This window comes from Paroedura picta, chromosome 8 (genome assembly GCF_049243985.1).
Source record: "Paroedura picta isolate Pp20150507F chromosome 8, Ppicta_v3.0, whole genome shotgun sequence".
Taxonomy (NCBI): Eukaryota; Metazoa; Chordata; class Lepidosauria; order Squamata; family Gekkonidae; genus Paroedura; species Paroedura picta.
The window spans coordinates 17,784,865-17,798,874 of record NC_135376.1 but is presented as its reverse complement, the minus strand read 5'-3'; the positions used below and the strand labels follow the sequence as shown (position 1 = coordinate 17,798,874).

The 14,010-nt window shown below is 43.5% G+C and overlaps 1 long non-coding RNA gene across 1 annotated transcript in view; it reads left to right on the top strand.

Moving 5' to 3' along the window:
* Positions 1 to 4,182, top strand: part of LOC143842584 (uncharacterized) — a 59,284-nt gene extending 55,102 nt beyond the window's left edge. Inside the window, exon 3 of the long non-coding RNA XR_013233196.1 lies at positions 3,864 to 4,182. This is a non-coding gene — a long non-coding RNA (uncharacterized LOC143842584). The remainder of the gene's footprint in view (positions 1 to 3,863) is intronic.
* The last annotated feature ends 9,828 nt before the right edge of the window (positions 4,183 to 14,010 follow it).

Sequence of the window (14,010 nt, the reverse complement as noted above, 5' to 3'; positions counted from 1 at the left end):
CCAAATTTTCATGAGACCTCCTGTGCTTCAAGAATCTTGGAGAATTAGGAGGGAAGAAGCATTACCTGTCCCAGTTCCTGAGCATGGGTGGGAGGACCAGGCACTAGGAGTAGCTTCCAGGAGAGTATCTCAGGTGGTACCTCCCATCACTCTGAGAAACTACCAAGTTAAATACCAACCAACTCCAGTTAAAAGATCTCAGGTAGTACATGCTGGGGAAGTACATGTTTTCTCTACCTGAGAACAGCAACCAGTTACCACAGAAAGTTATGGTCTGATTCAGTGTAAGTGTCTGAAGATCATTTACATGTTCTAAGGCAGGGGTAGTCAACCTGTGGTCCTTCAGATGTCCATGGACTACAATTCCCATAACCCCCAGCCAATGCTGCCAGGGGCTCATGGGAATTGTAGTCCATGGACGTCTGGAGGACCACAGGTTGACTACCCCTGCTCTAAGGCTTTATCAGTTATTATAGAACAGGCTTTCTCAACCAGGATTTCCCCAAACCCTGTGGTTTCTTAACAACCCTGGAAGGGTTTCCTGAATAGGTGTGAGTTAATTAATTTTTAATACATTTTTAAAATGTGTTAAACATTTATCAGGTGATATAACCAATGATGTGCCTAGGGGGGTAGGAAGAGGAGGGACCTCAGCTAGTCTTCCCAACACTATTCTGCACGATTGCACTACTTCTGGGGTTTCTTGAAGCCTGAAGAATGATTCAGGGAGTTCTCAATGAAGAAGAAGAAGAGTTGGTTCTTATATGCTGCTTTTCTCTTCCCAAAGGAGGCTCAAAGTGGCTTATAATCGCCTTCCCTTTCCTCTCCCCACAACAGACATCCTGTGAGAGAGCCCTGATATCACTGCTTGGTCAGAGCAGTTTTCTCAGTGCTGTGATGAGGCCAAGGTCACCCAGCTGGCTGCATGTGGGGGAGTGAAGAATCAAACCCGGCTCGCCAGATTAGAAGTCCACACTCTTAACCACTACACCAAGCTGGCTCTTGGTAAAATGGTAAAAAAAAAAAAAGCTGAGAAAGTCTACTGTATAAGAAGAAGACCTGGCACAAGTATGGTTGCATACCTTTAAATTGGTCCCTCTAGCTGACCTTCGAATCTCAGTTTGGTCTGTGGTAAGTTATCAGGTGGTATTATTTAGCTCCGTGACAAAAAAAGCTTCAGCTGCTTATTTCTGCATATTAAATTTCTATTAAAGGGACAAGACTTTTTATGCAGCCAGTTGGCAGTCTTCGGCATAAGGGACCATTCTTGGATCACGCAACTCATCTGTTTGCTTTGTTTTGCAAAACAATAAAACAAAATTCTGCAAGTAATATGGATATTAGAGCATCACGCACGACACCATCTGAACAGAGGTGCCCATAGTTACAAACAATGTTTCTACATGAATCCAGCTGCATGTGAGCCAGTTGGCAGCTTCTAAATCCCAAGGACATTACACGAGGGCAAATGCAATTGAAAAAAAATTAACTCCCAGCTGAAAATAGGCAATGCAGAGTATATTCAAAAGGAGGTCAAGCCAGATTTTCAGAGGCTTCCTTAAAAACCTGTTTTCCTTTTCATTATTGTTTTATTTATTCCTTTCTTTTCTTTTCCTCCTTTTTCGTTTCTTCCTTTATTGGATATGTTTCTTTTCTCCATTCAGCCCTTTTCCTTATTCAACCCTTGACATTACGGTTCAAATCAGATCCCACCATTGTGCTGTTGGAACAATTGCTCTCAGCATGCAAAATGTCACACAGTGTCAAGACTGCACAGGCCTCTTGAAAGTTGGAGACTTATTGGTGTACAGCTGTAGCGAGTCATGTTGATGTTAGAATGCTTCTTAAATGCCAGTGCCCACAGTCACAACAAGATCCGTGTGTGTATCCTTATAATGATATGTGTGATCAGAAAGCATGAAATCACTTCTAGGAAGCCTCCTGGTGGGAGGGCTTGGTTCTCTTTCAACTTTATCAAGTCAGCAGTTGCAAACATGTCAGTACCAGAGAGCAGGCAGGAGTAACCATCTCTGGCTGCCTGTCTTTAACAGCGGCTTCATCTCTAGAGTGTAGCCGATGAGGGCTTATCTCTGTTTTCTGGTCAGCTGATGTGGTGACCTTGGGTTGGTTACTAATGTTATCTTGGGCTAACTTCTTTGTTGCAAGGATAAAATATAGGCTTCCCAAAGACCTTCCGTCCGTCCCCCACCTCTGCCCATCACCTGGATGGCCGGAGGAGGGATAATGAGGGGCAAGCAATTGACATCCTTTGGGTGATGATGTCACTTTTGGTACAACCCAGAAGTAATGATCTAACATTCTCCTATCCATCCATCCCTTTATATCCTTTCACTCTCCCATCCATCCCTTTCTCTTCTAATTTTCTTTCTTCCTCTCTTTCTCCCATCCCTCTATCTCCTGATCCCGTTCTCTCTCTCTCTCTCTTCCTCTCTTTTTCTATGCCTTCCTTCCTTCCTTCCTTCCTTCCTTCCTTCCTTCCTTCCTTCCTTCCTTCCTTCCTTCCTTCCTCCCTCCCTCTCTCCCTCCCTCCCTCCAAACCCAAGACTTCAAAGCATTACACTCCACCATCACACCATGCTAGCGCCCGACGTATTTCTTGCTCCAACGGGCTTAAGCTACTAGTCTAAAGAATAAAAATAGAAAAGATATATTTATATACTCCTATCCTGCAGTTCTCCTGAATGGGGATCCAAAGCCACTTATAACTAGAAGTTTCGAACTTGCAATCATGAGCTACTTTAAGAGTACAGAGTATTAATACTAGCCAGCAACTGGTCTGATTGTTTTAATTAGGCTCAAATTGAAGAAAGTAGGGAAAAGCACTAGGCCACTCAGGTATGAACTAAATCATATCCCTGATGAATATACAGTAGAGGTGACCAGAAAAATTCCGTTTGGTTCAATGACAGCAACAATAAAATAACATAAAAAGTCCCTTTGCTACATATCTTGTGGCTCCTTTGCTTGCCCAATTCCCTGTGACAGGAACGATACACAGAACATTCCAGGCCTAGAGCCTGTGCAAAATCATTGTGTTCTCCCGGGGTTAGCCAACAATATTCACAATTACTGACATTAGGCCTTTTAGAAGGCCTCTATTCAAGCATGTTGCGATTTGTCTGTCATTTCCTTCCAGGTTCACTGTCAAGTCATATTTAACTCAGTGGGAAAATTTGAATTTCATACTTGATTATTTCATAAGGCATTCTCCCCACCCTGACCTTTCCTGAGCAAATCACAACAGTTTTCCCCGTTACAAATTCACATCTACGTTCTTTCATTAACAAATGTTCAAATGCTAATCGCAGGGGAAATCTCCACCTGCTCGCTTCAGGACATGTTTATCCTAAATATTCATTTCAAAGAATGACAGTCCTGATGGCTGGGGGTGGGCCTAGTCCCCAGGGTTGCTGTGGTATCGAACTGAGGAGAAAAAGAAGAGTCAGTTTTTATACCCCAGTTTTCACTACCAAAGGAGTCTCAAAGTGGTTTACAATTGCCTACCCTTCCTCTCCCCACAATAGGCACCCTTTGAGTTAGGTGGGGCTGAGAGTTCTGGAAGATCTGCTCTGTGAGAACTGCTCTAAAAGGATTATCACTGGCCCAAGGTCACCCATTTGGTTGCATGTAGAGGTGTGGGGAATCAAACCCAGATCTCCAGATTAGAGGAGTTCTCTGGTTCTCTGAAGCAGATGAAGGAAACGTGATGTGTCTAAAGTAGAGGTAAAGTTTTCCAACTGCTAGGTGGTATTTCGACATCAATGTCTCAAAAGGGTTAAAAATGGCATGAAAACTGTAAAACAGGCTAGCCCAAGATAATTATTTTACCTCTGCCATCACAGGTTATTTGGACTGTGTGAGATTTTTGCTGGGAAGCCACCCGTTGAAGAGTTGATCCAAACTGGGGAAACGTCTGCTGAACAAATAAGGAATCCCTGGACAAAAATAATGGAAATACAACAAAACAAAGAAATCCCGGTGCTGCTGCTGAAATCACCATCCCTTCGTTGAGTTCTGCATTGCATAACAAAACTGATGCTTTCGGACATTTCCTTGCTGCTAGTAGAGAAAGCAAAGTGGAATGGCGCTGGAGTGGGGAACCATGCAACATGATGATCTTTATTATGTATTTCCTTACTTCATTTAAACATTTCTTTGAGTTCCCAAAGGAGATCTCATCATTCTCCCCTCCTCCCTTTTATCCTCACCACAGCCCTATGGTGACTGGCCCAAGGTCATCCATTGAGTTTAAATGGCAAAGCATAAAATCAAAACAGACTCATCCAGATCCTAGACCTACACTAAACATGGAGGAGGGGGAATATGTTTGAATTAGAGATGAGACCAAGTTTGAAGTGAACCTCTGTTGCAATTATGTGTCTCAGGCTGTGTACCCAGTCCTGATGCTAGGGCCCCTTCTTCCTTGGTCCTTCAGTCAAGGCCTCTACCCTCCTGCTCCCATCTCCCTTTCCATGCCAGAGTTCATCAGTCTCTGGAGGCTGCCAAGGGCCAACTTTTCTAGTTATTGCTCCCTGACAGTCCTCCTGATGACAGGGCTGCTCTGGACCCATGCTTGCTTGGTCCCTTGTACCCTCTCCTAGCCCCACCATCTCCTAGCCATGAAACCAACCTGCCTTCAGTTCCTCTGGCCATGACTCCACTGGAACTCCTGCATGCTGTCCCCCACCCCTGTCCCCCCACACTGTACTCTTGAGCTTCCCTTTGACCATCAGTCCCCACCTCCAGATGTCCAGGCCACTCTGAGCCTCAGCATCACAGCCTATAGTTGTTCCATTACCAGCTTATTCAAGAGTGTCTCTACTTTCAGCTCCTCAGGGTTCAGCCACTTCATGGCCAGTTCCTTGAGAGTATAGGCTGTCACAAAGAACCTGGTAGCATGGTAGATTTCTTCTGTTATGTGCAATTCCTTGAGAATACCTTTTTTTGACTTTCTTGTAGTCAGCTGCATCGGCTGCATTTAAGGACTCATAGGTCGCTAGAGCCAGTTCTGTTAAGAAAGGCCCACTGGATCACTGCCTATTGCTGCATCAGCCAGGCAGTCTCCATGCTTATTCTCTTGAAAGCTCCAAAATAGGCCTCAATGTCATATGACAGGGTCAGTTTTTGAACCCTAAAGGCAATACTTCCTCCAGCTCTTTCACTCAACAAAACCATCTGTCTGGCTGCCAGTACCATATGGCCAAGATCTTGTATCCACCAATCCTAAGCAGCTATAAGGCTCTGTATCAACTTTTCCTGAATGTTGGCCTACCGCTCTCCAAAGTTTATCAAGTCTACTGAAATGGTGGCTGGTTCATAAGGCCCCGTGTTTCATTTTTTTATCATTCTGGAAGACCACTCACCCCCCTCAATTCTCAGACAAGACCCCATCTTAAGAGTATCCGAAGAGGCCCTAAATGCTATGGTTGTGTCCCACCACTTCTTCCTTGGTCCTTCAGTCCTGGCCTCTTCCTAGCTATACTTCCTCATCCTCCTACTCCTATCTCTCTTTTCTCAGCACAGTTCATCAATTTCTGATCATCATTCTTCCAATCAGAGTTCTTTGACACCTGGCTGCAGTCCTCCTGGTGATGGGACTGCTCTGGACATTTCTAATTTTACCCTGCCCTGCCCTGGATGGCCCAATCTGATTAGTACTTGGATGGGAGACCACCAAAGATGTCCAGGGTTGCTAGGCAAAAGCATGCAATATCAAACCACCTCTGTTTGTCTCATGCCTTGAAAACCCTACAGGGGTTCTCATAAGTTGCCAGAGTCAATTTCACTCTGCATTGTAAAGAGGAGAACTCAGCAGAGGATTGCAGATTTTGACAGCAACCCTGTGCTTCTCATAACATACCAGTTTATTTAACAGGGAGTGGGTGCTGGGAGGTTTTATATGTTGTTCTGTACTACTTGTACTTGCTAGATGGATTTATGGCATTCTTCTGTACGAAGACAAGAATGAAGTTTCCTCTATCTTGTCTGGCTGCCAGATCTTGGTGAACAAAGAGGTTAGGTCTACATGGAACCCCCTCTCCCCTGTATTTCATTCGTTAACAAAACTCATTTGCCTCCTTCAATTTTGGAGGGATATTTCTATCAGAACAGAACATCCCAACTTTGCCTCGAAATTTCACTTAAACTATAAACTCTCCTTAAGAAATCTCCTTCCCTCTGAACTCTGTGGGTGGCTCATTTCTTCAGAAATGGCTGCTTTTATCATCCAAGAAGTGGAGCTCTTTTCAACAGCACCGCGTTGGAGGCACCATTCCCTACAATCTCCACTTGGTTGTGATCGTGCCAGCAGCCCAGTGTCCTCCCAGAGGTGATTATGAGATGGCTGCCATCTGTCTGAGATCATGTTTTCATCCTTGCCTTTCATATGTAATATAAGAAGTGATCCCAAGGCAAGGAAGAACTAACAGATATTGAATGCTGCAGGGTAGGATGCATCATTTTGATATATTTTTATTAAAGTTCAAGAGCTTTGTCTCAATTGGAACTTGTGGCACTCTTTGCTAATTAAAGTTGGCACATGAATGCACCCATTCCTCTTTAAATGCTGAGACAAGAGTCTCCCACACTGACACTCTATCAAAGTAGCAGTGAAGATGGGGAGTGAGACTTATTTTTAAAAGTGACAATCCTAGAATGTTTCAACATCCTAGAGTAATCTATGATAAGAAGTGAGCCCTGAAGTGAGGAGGCAATGCTAATCTCTTTCTCTTTCAATACCTCTCTTCAGAAGTCCAAAATATTCAAGGAGAAACTTTGGAAGGCAACTTTCATTTGGGTAACGAGTGAATCTTAAAAACCTTTGTTTGACCATTTTGCCAGTTTGCATGACTATTCTGGAAGCTGCCATGAATGCTCATAATATTAATTTTTCCAATTTAGCTAGAACCTGATCCCTGTTTTGGGGCAGTGGTGACAACCAACACCACATGGGTCTCACAGTAAAAATCCCTAAACCCTATTATAAAGTTTCCAGATCATAACATTTGAAAATAACTAGTTGGGCAATTTTGCTAGTTGTAGCAAGGAGCATCCAAGCAACATGCAGAGGTAGTATGCTACCAATATGAAAAGGAGACATGACCACACCAAAATGGGTTTTGGGTAGCAACATTGACACTATGGCAACATAAGACACAATGGAAATATAAGTGTATTAAGACATGAATTTAGTTGTCCAGGTCCAGGTACTTTGCCCCTGGCAATGTAGAGATTCTCCTGGACCTTTCAAAGAAACTGTGAATGGGTACAGCCTCCACTTATAAGGTCACAGGCTGCATTAAGGCTACATTAAAAGCTAAAAATGATTTTCTTCCTGGGTTTATAAAGAACGGAGATGACAAGATGAGCCACCAGAGTGGTTGAAGATGAAGGGGGTGGACCAAGACTATTTAAAACTAAGGCATGGAAGGGATGTATCCAGATAGGGAGGAGTTGTGTTTTGAAGGCAGTCTGTATCTCACTGATCTGGCTTTCAGTGGAACGTTTAAATCTGAATTGCATCATTCTCAGTTGAAAAGGATACTGTGCAGAGGTGCAAAGGTGAACACAATTACTAGAATACTAATTTACCAGAATGCTTTGTATCTAAATGCACTTTGGTTGTTTGCTTTATATCTAAATGCACTTTGGTTATTTGATGTGTAGCATGTTTGCTGAGAGGTCCATCCTAATACTCTAATGGCTGGGTATTGAGCAAAGGTTTGATGTATCTCTGGAGATGCCATATTCCCTAGAGGTTGTAATGAAATGAGTGACAGACCTTATGCCAGCCTTCCATCCTTTGAGATGAAAGGCCAGAAACTCTGCTTCCTGGCTTCATGTGGTGACTATACCCTCTCAAGATGAAGGGAGGAGGAGAAAAATCAAAGCATGTGGAACATTGATGGTAACACTGACTACCTTGGGGAAGAAGAGGCCTGGATCACATGACCTTTCTTCCTGATGCAGCATGGCTCCTTCTTAAACGTAGGCCATCATTTTGATATACTCCTCTACCCCACGCAGTTAGCCAATTCTGAAAGTAAACCCAATGCTCTGTCTGCCAGGTTGCTGAACATGATGTGTGCGAATAATGTCAATTACACATGACAGCTAAAATAGACACATAAGATGTAGCCCCCACCTTGTACAATTTGTCTGAAATGTGTCTCTGCATGGCAAAAGAGTTGTTCAGCCCTGTCCTAGATTGCTGACAATTGTCCAAACATCTTCCAACTCCAGGTAGGAACACAATTTGTTTCTTTTATGACCACTGAGTTACTTGGGAAACTTCAAGTTCCCTGTCATTTCTACTCAGATCTACCAACCCGCCAGGCAACTATCTTCCACCTACTGCTATTCATTCCCCAAGGACCTTTGAGTCAAGCTGCCTGCCAAGGTTTAATTAATTTATACCTGGCATCCCATTGAGCAAAAGCAGCAGGCGCTTCCACTGCCTCGTTCTTTCCAGGGCTTTAATATTTCAATATTGTAGGCAGGATCTTATTAGTAATTATTTAGATATGTATAATAAACAAAGGCGCATACCCTGACCTTCAGTTTCCTACTTGAGTGTAATAAATCAAACAAACACAGGGAACTAATCATATTATGTTTACCTATTATTATGGTAATGCATGCTAATAAAGGATTTGATCTCTCTTCAATTGAAGTCAATGGAAAAGAAAGTGCACGTGCTTGAATTTGAATCAGGAACAGGAGCCAGAAGACTAGCTGACAAAAAAAATAAAAAAAATAACAGGAGAGGAAAAATTAGTAGATGGAGCATGGCGAATCTATTTTAAAAGTTTCCAATTTCTATAAAGTTGCAAAGAAAGGAGGATGGGCAAGGAGGCCCCGCCCCAGGATAACTGTAGAATTATTTATTTGATGTGTGGCATGTAACCAGGAGATCCACAGATTGTCTGGCAGCCAGGCAAGGGTCATTCAGAGGTGGTTTCCCAATGCCTACCTCTGCATCATGACCACTAGTGTTCCTTAGAGGAGGGGTAGTCAACCTGTGGTCCTCCAGATGGCCATGGACTACAATTCCCATAAGTCCCTGCCAGCAAACAGGTTGATTACCCCTGACTTAGAGCAACTACCACCTAACTCCTTAGAGGTCTCCCATTCAAATACTAGCCAGGGCCAGTCTGGCTTAGCTTCTGAGATCCGATGGTATCAGGCTTGCCTGGCCTATCCATGTCGGGTTTATAACTATAGAAAAAGAACATTATCCTTTATGGACTACATTTTGCAACATATATAAAAAACAAGTATATTGAAAGTGATAGAAATGTTTCTTCATTCATTTAGTCAATTTTTATCATTCTGCCCCCCCAAGAAGTTCAGGCGTCTGGACATTCTCTGCTTTATGCTCACAATCGCCCTGTGTGGGAGGTGAGGCAGAGAGAGCGTGGCTGGCTGTTACCCAAATTGCTGGACACGTGTCCTAAAACACGTATCTTTGAGCTTGTGGGGAATATTAGCTCAAATGCTGCGAGAGGGGGGTAACTTAGCGTTATCGGATCGTTACCTTTGTATACGAGGGTTTATTCCACCCGTAGGAACTCAAGGCAAACACAGATTTAAATGGTAAAATAGTAATATAAGCTTTTATTGAAAGGAAAATAACAAAAAGACACACTAATAGCTAACACACATACAAGCAGTCTTATAGAGAAGGGAGAGGAAGAGTGGAAGGCTTGATAGTTACCTGTCCAAGGAGTGGTGGGTCAGAGGAAGAAGCACGAACCAGCGTGGGAGGTCCCGGGGTGGAAGACACTCAGAGTGGCTGTGTGAAGCCACAGTTTTTATAGGATTTTGGGAAGGGGGCTATGTGACAAGGCTCAGGTAAGCATGTGCTGGAAGTTTCCAGGGTCCCCAGAGATTAGGACAATACCTGGCCAAGTGTGTGTGGGGGGGGGGGTGATGGCCGTAAATGGATTTGGATAAAGGTATTAATGGCTCTGAGGAAGAGAGCCATCAGGTCTAGCTGGCAGGGTGTGGGGAGGAAATATCCCCTGGCAGAGGGGCCAAGTGTGAAAAATGTTGCAAGACAAAGGATTTTCCTAGGAGCCCTTAGGCAAACAGGAAGAAGCCAGTCCACTCACTTAGAAATACAATGGGGGGGGGGTTGAGAGTAGGGCATGGAGGCACCTGGATTTCCAAACCTGAGGCAGAGAGCAAGATTTCTAAGATGGAGTCTGGCCTGGCTTGGCTGACCCTAGCAGTGTCATGGCTTTAGCTTAAGCCTAGACTATTGTGGGGTGCCATTGGTTATAGAAGACAGTGTGCCAAGGCATAAGGCAGGGATCCTGCCATGCGTAACATGGCCCACGTCCCCCAGCAAGTTTCATGGCTGAGTGGAGATTTGAATCTGCGTCTCCCAGATACGAGTCTGATACCCCAACTGCTATGCCTTGCTGGCTCTCTATAGATGTCTTTTTAAAAAAAAGATCACTGCCACCTTATTTGTGTTTCAACCACAGTCATCCTTAGTTACTGTAGCTGAAAGTGGATGAAATGAGAAGGGTCGTTTGAGATGTGATGTTGGAATCTCCTGTGAGTTATATGTAATGCATACACACAGAGATTCAGTACCAACTCTGCTTTCAAAGTCAAAGACGTAAATGTTTACAGTACAGTCCTGTCTCAACTTATTTGCACTGAATTTGTCCTTCTGCCAGGATTTTCTATATAATAAATCATTTGTTCTCCACATATGCATGCTCCCTAAGCGTTTGCGTCTTAAAATGTAAGGCCCCTGGGGCTTTTTAAAAGCTCGACAATCGCTGTGGAGGAAGGAATTCACATTGTGGTCACAAGGCGTGATAAAGGAAGGGGGCTTAACATTCCCCCCCCCCAACATTTCCCTAACCTGAACACATGTCTTAAGCTGCTATTTTGATCTCAAATGAAAACAAATTTATCTTCCTCCCCTCCCCATGCCTTCACTCTCCCCAGCTGGTAGATGATTTCTAAATTACTTATCCTTACCTGTTTTTTACACTTGGAAACACCGTGGAAAATCGATTAATGTCATCATAAATAAATGTCTGTTTTTTTTAAGTTTGATAGCAATGCTGCTACTTGCAAGCCACTTCAGGCAGGACTCCAGAAATAGGCCCAAATAAATAAAATCAATGCCTAGCTTGGCCCTTTGTGAGATCTGGAAGAGTCATGAGGATGCTGCCAACATAGTATGCCCCTAAATCTTCCATTTCCACCTGTTGCAGCTGTCTCATATGTATCAAACTAATAGGGGATGGATGGATGGATGGACGGATGGATGGATGGACAAACAGATGGACGGACAGATGGACAGACAGACAGACAGACGGATGGACGGATTGATGGATGGATGGATGGACAGTAGAGATGGAAAGTGCCATCAAGTCAACCATAGGATTTTCAAGACAAGAGATATTCAGAGGTGGTTTGCCTTGGCCTGCCTCCATGTCATGACCCTGGCATTCCTCGAAAATCTCCCATCCATATCCTGGCTGTGGACAACCCTGCTTAGCTTCTGAGATCTGATGAGCTGGGGCCAGGGCAGATATTAATTTATTAATTATATTTTTAGACCGCCCTCTCGGCAAGCCAACTCAGGGTGGTGTACAAAGCAGTGTACAGTAGTCAAAACAATAAAATATAAGGTTAAATTCGTTTTAAAACAACATAACAACAAAACAGCAGCAATTCTTCTGTAGATCATCTAACTGAGGTTGTTAAAAGGTCTCTCAAAGGTTAGGCTGGATTGGGAGAAAGTGGAGGAATAACTTTTTGGACAGGTGGGTGGGACAAGTGGGACCATAGATGGATAGACATACAGGATATAATATGTTGTTGTTGTTAGGTGCGAAGTCGTGTCCAACCCATTGCGACCCCATGGACAATGATCCTCCAGGCCTTCCTGTCCTCTACCACTCCCTGGAGTCCATTTAAGTTTGCACCGACTGCTTCAGTGACTCCATCCAGCCACCTCATTCTCTGTCGTCCCCTTCTTCTTTTGCCCTCAATCGCTCCCAGCATTAGGCTCTTCTCCAGGGAGTCCTTCTTTCTCATGAGGTGGCCAAAGTATTTGAGTTTCATCTTCAGGGATATAATATACACACATACAATTTCTTTTCATTGTAACTATTGCTTTACTCATGTTATTCTACCTTGACCAGTACTTGACATCCTCTCAGCTCCCCTGCTTGAGGGCAATGTCAGGTTTAGAACTGGGATTAGTGCCAGGGTTGCTGCTGTGAACAGCCTAACCAGGCAGATGGTCAGCAGGGGGGACAACAGGCAGCTGTGTCTCTTTGATGTATCTAAGACAATGTGCCTTTGTATATCTTTGGAAATGGGCCAGAATACCTGACGTTAATTTAAAGACATTGCAAAGCTGTATTTCTCAGAATGTACCTAGGGTAGTCGTTAAGAACACTAATCTGGAGAAGCAAGTTTGATTCACCACTCCCCCTTTGCATGCAGACAGCTGGGTGACCTTGAGCCAGTAACCATTTCTATCAGAGCTCTCTCAGCCTCGTCTACCTCACAGGGTGTCAGCTGTGGGGAGAGGGAGGGTAGGTGATTTTAAGCCACTTGGAGACTTCTTCAGTTAGTAAAAGTGCGGTACAGAAAACCAGCTCTTCTTCTTGGAATCATAGAGCCATAGCATTGGAAGGGACCATACAGGCCATCTGGTCTGACCCCCTGCTCAATACAGGATCACCCTAAAGCATACATGATAAGTACCTGTCTGTCTGCTGCTTGAGGACTGCCAGTGAGGGGGAGCTTACCACTTTGTAAGTGAAGTGATATCTGATATGTAGCAGGTATTGTTCTATATTAAGTTTAAAGCTATTACTGCAAGTCCTGTCTTCTGTTGCCAACAGGAACTACTCCCTGCCCTCTTTCAAGTGACAATATTTCAAATGCTTAAAGACAGCAATCATGCCCCCTCTCAACCTCCAGACTGAATATTCCCAAATTCCTTAACCTTTCCTCATAGTGTTCGATCCCCATCCTCGAGGCTCTCCTCTGCACCCTCTCAATTTTGTCCACATCCCTTTTGAAGTGAGGACTCCAGAACTGCATACAGTCATCCAGGTGTGTTCTGACCAAGATGGTATACATTTCAGATATAACGATACTTGACGTGGTCTTAGAGTCAAAGGTCAAGTTGGAACATTGAAGTGATCCAGCAAGAGGTTTAACTCAAATGGAAGCAAAGAGTTTGATGACTCAAGTATACATTGAAGGTCTCAGTATCCATGGTAGATATTCATCAAATCATCCCCAGTAATGCAATTTTCTCTTTCATCGGCCAAAATTTCCTGTATAATATACTTTTCGTCATTATTTGTGCTTCAGTCAAAATCATATGTATATTGTATGGATGGATAAATGAATTGCATTTAAAACATATAACGCACACGTAACATGTGTCCACAATGCATATAAATCTCCAAAAGCAGATGAATTAAAAAGGATAAAGGAATATAAAAAAAGAACCAAAACAGAGAACATTCACTCATGCGTAAATTGTGCCAGATTTCTAGGGTTGGCTACCGTGATGAGATTATTCATTTGTTTCGTTTCTCTTGCGATTTTGTTTAGTGTTGCAATTAGCCATTCTTTAGCATGTATTTTAGGGTGCTTCAGGTCACACTTCTTTGAGAATTGAAATAAAATTAAGCTTCACATTTGGAATATAAATATGTAGAATTCCTAAGCCACAGTTCTTTGCCCTCCTCCCCTCCCCCGAATGCTAGCAGTAAAAGAAACAGTTCCAAAATTCCCATCTGCTCTGCATGCAAATCCAACTAATTATACATTGATTGACAAGGCTATAAAAGGACATTCTTGGGAGATGATAGGTTTAGAGGCCCGTTGCACTAAAAATTAATGTGCGTAGGCTTTCGGCAATTCTCCGGTAGAAATTGTATGTAGGAGTCAAACAGACAGAAGTGCAGGGAAAGCGGGAGGGGAGCATCCAAT